The following is an 11,483-nucleotide window of genomic DNA, read 5'->3' on the forward strand; positions in this document are numbered from 1 at the left end:
GCCACCTATGTCATAGAAGTGTTTGTTACATCTCACCCTACGATGTCAGCGACTAAAGGTCCTCCAGAGGGCCAAAAATCTCACCCTACTAAAAGTTATTGAAAGCACCCTGAGGACTAAAATAATGGTGCTTGGAAGCCACAAACTCAACACTGATCAGCCCACTTTCTAAAGAAACTTAAGGTGGAGCAGTGGCTTCCCAAGGGCAGGGAAGTAAGAGCTGTCTGCTTTCAGTACGGGCAACTGTCTACAGAGAATTCTAAAACAACATAATCTCCCCTCCAAATATCTTTTATCTTTATTCCTTCCAAAGTTTTTGTTGTTTTTTCTCTGAAGAGACTATCCTTTTAAGTGGTTTTATTGAAGTATAATTGACATATAATAAATTGCACATGCTCCAAGTGACCGCTTAATGAGTTTGGTCATATGTGTGTATACTTGTTAAACCATTACCACAATTATAAGTGTAAAAATATCCATCATCCCCATAAGTCTCCCTTTACCCCGACAATTGCTTCCTCTTGTCCCTCTCTGCACCCCCATCCTCAGATAACCACTGATTTGCTTGCTGTCTCCATAGATTACATCTTCTAACATTTTATATAAATGGAATCAGTATGTACTCATTTTTATCCAGCTTCTGTTACTCAGCATAGTCAATGTTCTTGTGTACATCAATATTACATTTCTTTTTAATATTATGATTGTTATTTTGTTGAGTGTTTAGTAGCATTTAAATGATGCCACAAACTTGCTTTAATTTTATTTAAAAATTAAGATCATTGTAAAGCCATGTGCAGTCATAAGAAATAGAAAGATACCTTATACCCTTAACCTAGTTTCTCTCAGTGGTAACATCTTGCCTGTCTATAGTACAATATCACAATCAGGAAATTGAAATTGTTTTGATCTGTTTACCATATTCAATTTCACCACTTTTACATGCACAAGTCTGTGTACGTGTGTGTATGGTTCTATGCAATCTTATCACCTGTGTAGTTTCCTGTGATTATCACCACTACAGTCAAGATACAGAAAGTTTCCATCACAAGGATCTGTCATGCTACTCATTTATAATCACAACTATCTCCCTCCCTCCATGACCCCTGGAATCAGTAATTTGTTCTTCATGTCTATAATGCTGCCATTAGAATGTTAAATAAAAAGAATCACTCAACATATAACCTTTTGTGATTGGCTTTTTACATTCAGCATAAATCCCTTGAGATATATTCAAGTGGTTGTGTGTATCAATTTTTTTTTTATTGCTTTCTTTATTGGTGAGTAATATTCTATGGTATGGATGTACCACAGTTTAACCATTCATTTATTGAAGGACATTTTCGTTGTTTTTATTTTTTGACTATTATGAATAAGGCTAATATGATCGTTCCTGTATAAGTTTTTCTATGAACTTAAAGATTTCATTTCTCTGAGATAAATGCCCACGAGTGCAATTGCTGGGTCATATGGTAATGGCATATTCAGTTTTGTAAAAAAGTTCCATACTTCTCTCCAGAGTGGCTATACTGGTTTACAGTCCCACCAGTTCTTTTGCACTCTCACCAGCATTTGGTGTTATCATTTAAAAAATTGTTTTAAGTGATTCTGGTTCATGTATAGTGATATCTCATTGAACTTTTCATTTGCATTTCCCTGATGGTAAATGTTGAACATATTTTTATGTGCTCATTTGCCATCTGTATATCCTCTTCACTGAGATTTCTATTCATGTCTATAGCCTATTTTTTTTTAACACTGGCAAAATCAGGCTTTCATGAATTTGAACACAAGGCACAGGTTTCCAGGTGCACAGAAATACATATCCATTTTATGACTGCTTTTTAAAAATCTCAATCTTTTAGGACAGGGATAAAAGAACAAATTGTTTATTTAAGCAACAAGACCTTCCTTACTATGATCTTATGGGCTTTTTTTAAGAGCTGATCATCTGAATTTCTAGGACTTCTTGCAATTATATATATAGCATGTATATTATTTCCTTTCTACACCCACCTACCACTAGCTGGTTGTTGCCTCCTAGACCCTGGTGAGCTTTTTCTGTGGTTAAATGATGTTTCAGTTTCTGTATAAACACAGAGCCTCTTTGTTGTCTTCTATAAATAATATTTTCTTCCTCTGTGTGTCATTACAGTCCCTTTAGGCTTTTTGTTTCCTCTTCATGAAATAAACGTGGATGCTCGATGCATCCCCTACTTACAAGATGCTGGATCAGGATTCCTATACTTGACATTTAGGATGATCTGTTAGGGGCTTACAGTGTACACTTCCACTCCTACTACAAACGCAATGGTCTGCATTATGACAGAGTTATTAACTTTTCTTTATTCTATCACTCCGTCCATTTTTGGTCCTTTCCCACAGGGTATGGCAACAGAGTCCAGTCCTTCTAGTATACTATACAACATGTAAATTTTAACAGTGTATTTAGCCTATAGCTGTCGGTGGTGGGTAGCACTGAACTCCTGAACCTCCCAATCCTAGATCCAGTTGATATTTTCAAACTTAAAGTCATATAAGACAAGAGAAAATTCTACAGCCATACCATATTGAGGTTTCTGGGGATATCTGTCTATGTTCAGCAGATTTATCAATAATCTCTGGCTTCTCCATTCCTTGGGCAATCAGAAAAAGGACAGCCATCGTACAGTGGACTTGACAATAAAGGAACACCTGGCCAATCACTTCACATTGATATAACTAGAAAGGTTCTTGTCCTTTCCCCTCACCCAAGCTCTGGACTCCTAGCTGTACTTGAGCAGGGAGAGTAGTCCACTGAAAATTAATCACTCTGTTGGCTACATGTATTTTACACAAGTTCCTGAAATCTTATGTGTCGTCATATTTCATGGTTACAATATCTAAATCACACAAAGGGAAAATGGCAGTAAGTCTGCTCATGATAGCTGAACCTAGCACTGAAGCTGGGCTCTACAGGGGCCCAGGCCAGTATAGAGAAGGAGGGGGCACCTGATTGGAAATGTGTGCATAATGAATCTCTTTAGCAGCATCGTTGACCCCTTTCAGATTAAAATCCTCTGAATCCCTGCCCCTTGGAAAGTAAAAACAAAGGTCAAGAGAAATCACCTGTCCAAAGTCATTTAATGTCTTTGTTTGTTCACCCACATCAGTGAGGGTTGGAGGTCTGCCTGTTTTCTCCTAGTCTAGTCTCGGTTAAGCCTCAGTTTCTGTTCAGTGGTATTGTGTTCTCCTGACTGGCAAAGCCTTGGTATCCCTAGTCCAGACCAGACAGACTAATGTTAGGGCTGCATGTCTTTGGTCATGAGCACTGAAATTAAAAAAAAAAAAAGAGCACACTTAGCATTTCCAGTTCCTGAAGAATTTTCTCTAATATTTGAATTCTTGTTGTTGTTGGCCTGTGCCTTTTTAAGCCATTGCATCTCCTTCTCCAGTTCTTGTACTCTTATTAGGAGTTTTTCAGTCTGGTTTGTTTATGTCATTTTTAGCAATGAAATGATAACCCCAGGAATAAAGGAACCATACAGGTCCGACCCGTCTGCTTATCGTGGGCCACTGCTATAGCCCATTTTCTAATTGGATTTTTAAATTTTTTCACTGTTGAATGTCAAGAGCTCTTTATATGTTTCAGATACAAGTCCTTTGTCAGGTAATGTGATTTATATTTTTTCCCAGTCTGTAGCTTATGTTTCATCATCACTATAGCATGTTTCACAAAGCAAAAGTCATAATTTTCATGAGGTCCAGTTTATCAATTTTTTCCTTTTATGGATCATGCTTTTGTTGTCTAAGGACTTTTCACCTGGTCTTAGATACCAAACATCTTCTCTAAGATTATATAGTTTTACATTTCAATGTGTGATTTTTTTTTCCATTTCTGTATAAGATATGAGATTTGGGCCAGGTTTTTTTTCTTGTTATTTTGTTTTGTTTTTAAACTATGAATGTCCGATTGCTCCAGGACAATTTGTTAAAAAGGATACTCTTACTCCTTGAATTGCTTTTTCATTTTTGTCAAAAATAGTTAGGAATATTGGTTTGAGTCTATTTCTGGGTTCTTTATTCTGTTCCATTGATATATGTGTCATCCCTCAGCAAACACCATGCTGTCTTCATTATTGTGACTACATAGTAAACCTTAATACCAGGTAGGGTGACTCTTTCCACTTTATTCTTGTACTCTCTTTGTAGTTTTGTTATCAGGGTAATCCTGGCTTCATAAAATGAGATGTGAAGTGTCCTCACCCTCTTTGATTTTGTGATAAAGAGGAAATGTCAATGTATAATCTCTGTTTGGTAGAATTTTCCAGTGAAATCACGTGGACATGGGTATTTTTTTTTTCCAGAACTTAAACTACAAATTCAATCTCTTTATTGGTTATAGGACTAATTACATTGCCTATATAACCTTTTGGGGGGTGGTAATTTGTGGTATTTCAAAGAATTGATTCACTTCTTGTAATCTTTCAAATTTATGAGTTAACAACAGTATCCACTTATTATCCATTTAACTGACTGCAGGATCTGTGATGATAGTCCCTGTTTCATCCTTGATATTTGTCATCGTTTTCTCTAATTTTCTCTTTGTCAGTCTTCCCAAAGTTTTGTCAATTTCACTGATTTTTTTGAAGAAATAGAGAAAATCAATGGGGAAAAACTATTTTATTCTTCCTTTCAATTTTGTTGATTTCTGCTCTTTATTATTTACTTCCTTGCTTTGGGTTTATTTTCTTCTTTTTTTCTTATCTTCTTTAGGTAAGAACTTAGGTCTCTGATTTTAGACCTTTCCTTCTTTCTAATGTAAGCATTTAATGCTATAAATTGCTCTCTTAGTGGTACGTTAGCTGCATTCCACATATTTTGATATGTCTTTTCATTTTCATTCAGTTCAATGTCTTTTTTTTTTTTTTTTTGCGGTATGCGGGCCTCTCACTGTTGTGGCCTCCCCCGTTGCGGAGCACAGGCTCCGGACGCGCAGGCCCAGCGGCCATGGCCCACGGGCCCAGCCGCTCCGCGGCATATGGGATCCTCCCAGACCGGGGCACGAACCCGTATCCCCTGCATCGGCAGGCGGACTCTCAACCACTTGCGCCACCAGGGAGGCCCAGTTCAATGTCTTTTAAAAAAAAATTTCCTGGGCCTCCCTGGTGGCGCGGTGGTTGAGAGTCCGCCTGCCGATGCAGGGGATACGGGTTCGTGCCCCGGTCTGGGAGGATCCCATATGCCGCGGAGCGGCTGGGCCCGTGGGCCATGGCCGCTGGGCCTGCGCGTCCGGAGCCTGTGCTCCGCAACGGGGGAGGCCACAACAGTGAGAGGCCCGCATACCGCAAAAAGGAAAAAAAAAAAAAAAAAAATTTCCTTGAGACTTTGTCCTTGACCCATGGATTATTTATAAGTGTTTTTAATTTCCAATTGTTTAGAGATTTTTCTGTTGTCTTTCATATTTCTAGTTTGATTCCGTTATGCTCAGAAAATATGTTCTGTAGGATTTCAATCTCTTAAATTTGTTGAGGCCCATTTTATGGCCCAGGATATACATTATCTTGGTATCAATATATGTTCTGTAGACTCTTGAAACAAGTGTGTACTCTGTTGTTGTTGTTGACTCTTCTATATATAAATTAGATCCTGTTGGTCATTTTTTTGTTCAGTTATTCAATCTTCGCTGACTTTCTGCCTAGTGGTTCTATCAGTTGCTGAGTGTTAGGTGTTTGAAGTCCAAGTATAACTGTGGCTTAGTCAATGTCTTCTTTCAGCTCTGTCAGTTTTTGCTTTGTGTATTTGGAAACTCTGCTGTTGGGTTGATATATATTCAGGACAGTTATATCTTTGTGGTGGATTGATGCTTTTATAATAATGTAATATTCCTCTTTGCCCTTAGTAGCTCTCTTTGCTATGATGTCTACTTCACCAGATACTAATATAGTCATTCCCGCTTTTTATTTTTAATTGTGGTAAAATACACATAACAAAATTTGTCATCTTAACCATTTAAAGTGTGCATTTCAGTAATATTAAATCCATTTATGCAAGCAATCTCAAAACTGTTTTCATCTTGCAAAACTGAAACTCTATACCCATTAAACAACAACTCCTCAATCCCCCTCCCTCCATTCAACTTTCTGTCTATGAATTTAGCAACTCTAGCTACCTCATATAAATGGAATCATACAATATTTGTCTTTTTGTGACTGAGTTATTTAGTAAAATGCCCTCAAGGTTCATCCATGCTGTAAGAATGTGTCAGAATTTCCTTACATTTTTTTAAGGCTAAATAATATCCTACCGCATGCATAGACCAGATTTTTAACCATTTATCTACCAATAAATACTTGGGTTGCTTCCATCATTTGCCTATTGTGAATACTGCTGCTATGAGCATGGGTATACAAATGTACCTTCAAGACTCTGATTACAGATCCTTTTGTGTATATATCCTGAAATAGAATTGCTGGATATTATAGTAATTCTATTGTTAATTTTTTGAGAAACCTTCATATTGTTTTCCATATTGGCTGCACTAATTTATAGTCCTACCAACAGTACACAAGGGCTCTGCCATCATATCCATTTCCCAGAAGAGTGATTCTGCCCCTCAGTCTCTGGTGCAACTCTATTCTTTTTTTTCCCTTAATCTAGCTGAGCCAGGCTGGCATTTTGAAAAGTAATATTTTTTTTTCAGAATTCAGGGAGGAAATACATAAGAATATGTTAGGAAGCAAAAACTTGCCAAGCTTGGCAAGTTCAAGTTTCTATTCCAAGTACTGTCACTTGAACTTTGCTTCCTATTCCCTCACCTCTTTGCCATCTTTTTTTTTTTTTTTTTTTTTTTTTTTTTTTTTTTTTTTTTGCAGTACGCGGGCCTTTCACTGTTGTGGCCTCTCCCGTTGTGGAGCACAGGCTCCAGACACGCAGGCTCAGCGGCCATGGCTCACAGGCCTAGCCACTCCACGGCATGTGGGATCTTCCCGGACCGGGACACGAACCCGTGCCCCCTGCATCGGCAGGCAGACTTTCAACCACTGCGCCACCAGGGAAGCCCCTCTTTGCCATCTTCTTCACCAAGTGTCAGCCGGCTGCTCACATCACCATCCCCTCAGAGAAATACATGGCAACCATGATTCAACTACATGACTTAGTCTTTTTACTTGGTTTTGGTCTCCTAACAAAGAAACTACTTTTTCCAGAGGCAACTGACAAGATTATTTTTTGTTATCAGTTATCACCACCATTATGAATAATTTTATTTCCTTCCAAATTTCTGATAGCATATCTTGTGTTTTCTCTGATTCATAATCAAATTGTCCATTTTGATTATCTTTACCATGTGCCAAGGCTTGGACTGATTTTAATCTATATTTTCAATCCAATAATTTATGTTGCTAAATTTAACAATTCATTTCTCATGGTTCCTTTTGTTCTGTTTGTATTTTTAACTTTTTGAATTGCATCTTCAGTCCACTTATTTTCATTCATTCTTCTTTAATGATGAAACTTCTTTAGTCTGGATTTTCTCATATGTACAGTTTTCCCTTATTTAATAGTAATATTAGTACCTAAGTACTTACTATGTGCCACTTTTATAAATATTGGGTTGGCCAAAAGTTTGTTTGGGTTTGGCCAACCCGATATTTTACATACATTTATTTAATCCTCCAATAACCTTACTGAGTAGGAAACTGCACAGAGGTTTTACGTTTTCTCATATTTACCCACGATCACACAAGTAGTGGATGGCAGAGCCAGGATTGGAATTCAGGCAATCTGTCTGCAGATACAGTCCTTCAAATCACCATAATTTAAAAAATAATCTATAGCACTTCCTGTGTTTCCCTTTTCCCATAGAAAATTCTGGCTGGGACTTGCTGCCTATTTATGTCATCCTGGTGCAAATCAAGATAAATAGCAATATACAATACCCTTGAGTCTTCATAAACTATTAATATCTACATTTTGGAAACCTAACTATTTTTCCACAGGAAGACTATTTCTTTTAAAGTGTCATCATAAGTAGCTTTTTCATGGAAATCTTAATACCAAATAGCAGTTGTTGAATTAGTGTTAAAACCTTCCTTTCTCGCCACTTCTCACTTCAGACTATGGGAAAACCTAAAACCTTCCCTGAATACCCTCAATACATATAATATATCCCCCAGCTTTTAAGAAAAATTTCTGTTCCATAGTAAGCTCTCAAACGTATTTTGAATGAATATATTATTGCATTGTGAAAAGCAAACTTTCAATGATTGGAAGTGGAGAGATTTTTCCAGTCTTAAAATAATTTAGACATTTTGCCACTTAAAATTAACTTCCTATCAAATCTCCATCTTGGAGAATTATGAAGCTAATGATCCAGATGTATATAGGTAATATATCCTTCAAAACATCCACAACTTTGCAGAGAAGCTAAACGAAGATTTTTGTGGTGAATAGCAGAAGAAAAGAACCTACCATTGAATGTACAGATTTATAAATCAGTTCACACATGGGATTCAGTTGAATACGAGTAACAACTCAGCAAACATTAGCTCTTATCTTCATACGTGTATGACAAGATATGGTAAGGTTCAACACTGGTATATATTTTTTTCTTTCACTTAATCTTTGTTCTCTTAGAGGGCTTGTATTTGTACATTATAATGAGAGTGTGATTATTCAATGTCTTTTTAGGATACTATAACTGAAGCCAACTTATTCTATCATTATTACTACCCCAAAATTATAGCTTTCTGACATACTCTAAAAATAAAATTTCTTAAAATTACACATAGGATTGCCTAAAAACCAGTATTTATAAGACTATTTGCAACGTTTTATCTAAATATCTAAATAGGGAGACCTAGAGACTGATACTTCAGTCACATAAAATATGTTGTGTGATTTCTTTTCTACTACTTCCTTTGTGCTGTATTGGGAAATCCCTCTGGTACTATCTAGAAAAACAGTTGCTACCCTTCTTGTCTTTACCATTATCATTTCACTATTTGCTCTATTCCAAGCCAATACTGAACGGAAATTGGAAATGAGTATACTCAAAATTAGTCCTTCAACTCATCCTTTTCTTAAAATCAGAGAGTGGACAGAACAAAAACATCAATCAATGCTAAGTCAATAACACTTGGAAGAAAATGTTCTGTTCTTGCTTCCCTCATCATCCTTCTTCTAATTACTTCCTGAACAAAGTCTGACTTTGAGGACGATGATATGACCTTTGTTTTGACTTTATCTCGAGTCAAATCAGAAGTTTCATACATTTGGTATGTCAGCTACCACTACTTGAGAAGTCATTTTGAAAGTGGCAGTCTAAGTGATTGCCCTTAACCGAGGGCAGGGAGACTGTGTCTAAGCTCAGCCCAATGGACTTGTTTCTCACAGCCCCGCGTAAGTGAAATATTTGGCTGTGGACAGCTGCTACAAATCACTGTCACCCAAACCTGTATGTTGTAGCCTGTTTCTTTCTGGCATGCAGACAGTTATGCCTTATACTGAACCATTCTGAATTGATGGAAATGTCTTATTCATCTTATAGTTTTGCATTTGAATCTCTATACTGCATTTTCTGAAAGAATATTATTCAGAACTTATCCTGAGCACTCCTGTAGTACTTTACTCCATAAATATTCTGTCAGCCAAACAATGTTCCCTGTTTTCAGTACCACATCCATTATTCAGACTCAAAAGGGCACTAAAGATAAGGCTCAGCATTCTGTGTGAATCCTGGCTTCTAGTGAGTATTGGCCTTAAACATTTCTCCTGCACTTTGTGGGCATAGGCCTGAGCTTCAGTATCCTACCAAGATATTAAAATATGCATATGGGACTTTTAAAAATCACTTTTTAACCATCATAGTTAATTCATTCAGAACGAGATATTTATAAAGTCTCAGCTGATCCTCCAAAAAATTATACGTCAATATGGCAAAATAGTAACTTCATGTTGGAAGAACTTAGCAAACACCAACTTAAGTGATTAAGATGAATATCACTAACAAAAGAGAAATTGACATCTAATATACCTACTGATAGGGTGCGCTAAGAACACAGCATCTTTTTTTTTTTTTTTCTTTTTCTTTTGCGGTACGCGGGCCTCTCACCATTGTGGCCTCTCCTGCTGCGGAGCACAGGCTCCGGATGCTCAGGCTCAGCGGCCATGGCTCACGGGCCTAGCCGCTCCGTGGCATGTGGGATCTTCCCAGACCGGGGCATGAACCTGTGTCCCCTGCATCGGCAGGCGGATTCTCAACCACTGCGCCACCAGGGAAGCCCCGAACACAGCATCTTTTCAGTGTTATTCCTGTTAAGAATGTATAACTTAAATCTATCATGAGGAAATACCAGATAAACCAATATAAAGAGATATTCTACAAAATAAGTGGTCTTTATTCTTCAAAAATTTCAATGTCATTAAATACAAAGAAAGGACGAGGAACTGTTGTAGACTGAAGGAGATTAAAGAAACGTAACTAAATACAATGAATGATCTTAGGTGGGTCATGAATGAGGAAATGCAACTATGAAGGTTGTTATTTAGACAAGGTCAAATTTGACTATGGATTCTAGAAGGATCAGAAAACTTTTTCTGTAAAGGATCAAATATTAAATATTTGTAGACTTGTGGGTCATATGGTACCTGTTGAAACTATTCAATTCTATTGTTGTAGCCCAGAAACAGTCAGACAAAATGTGGTTGTGGTCCAGTAAAAGTTTATTCACAACAAGCAGCAGTTGTCCATGTTTGATCTGAGACCTAGGGTTTGCAGATTCCTAAATTAGAGAATAGTATTATATCAAAGTTAAATCTCCCAGTTTTGGTATTACTGTGGTTTATTGTTCTGGGAAATACCTCCTAAGGTATTTAGGGATTTAGGGCAATGATTCATAATATGTGTGACTTATCCCTTAAATGGTTTTGGGGGAATAAATACTATATATTTACATACTATATGTATTATTTACACAGACAGAGAGAGAAAGAAAACAAATGAATGAATGAGTGAAAGCAAGAAAATGTGATGAAATATTGGTGAATCTGGTGAAGAATAAAGGAAATTCCTAGTACTATACTTGCAACTTTCCATAAATTTGAAATTGTGTAAAAATAAAGTTGAACAAAAAATCTCAATTTAAAAAATAAATGTGCACACCAGATGGATGCCTATTTTGTCATTGGTTTTCTAAACCTATATAGTCAACCCATCATTTTAAGCTGGTCTTTTCTGTCACGCATAATAGCTATACCTACATTAAATATTTTAAAAATTATTTTAAAAATGTCTTCACTCAACATGCAATCTATCTGTGCCTCTGTGACTCAGAGAAATGATCTTTTTTTTTTTTTTTTTCTTTTTGCGGTATGCGGGCCTCTCACTGTTGTGGCCTCTCCCGTTGCGGAGCACAGGCTCCGGATGCGCAGGCCCAGCGGCCATGGCTCACGGGCCCAGCCGCTCCGCGGCATATGGGATCCTCCCAGACCGGGGCACGAAC

At 37.2% G+C, this 11,483-nt stretch overlaps 1 pseudogene; it reads right to left on the minus strand.

Moving 5' to 3' along the window:
* LOC132481477 (tRNA pseudouridine(38/39) synthase-like) overlaps window positions 1-9,254 on the minus strand; it is a 145,285-nt pseudogene extending 136,031 nt beyond the window's left edge.
* Window positions 9,255-11,483: the final 2,229 nt, after the last annotated feature.

The sequence above is a fragment of the Mesoplodon densirostris genome, chromosome X (assembly GCF_025265405.1).
Source record: "Mesoplodon densirostris isolate mMesDen1 chromosome X, mMesDen1 primary haplotype, whole genome shotgun sequence".
Lineage (NCBI taxonomy): Eukaryota > Metazoa > Chordata > Mammalia > Artiodactyla > Ziphiidae > Mesoplodon > Mesoplodon densirostris.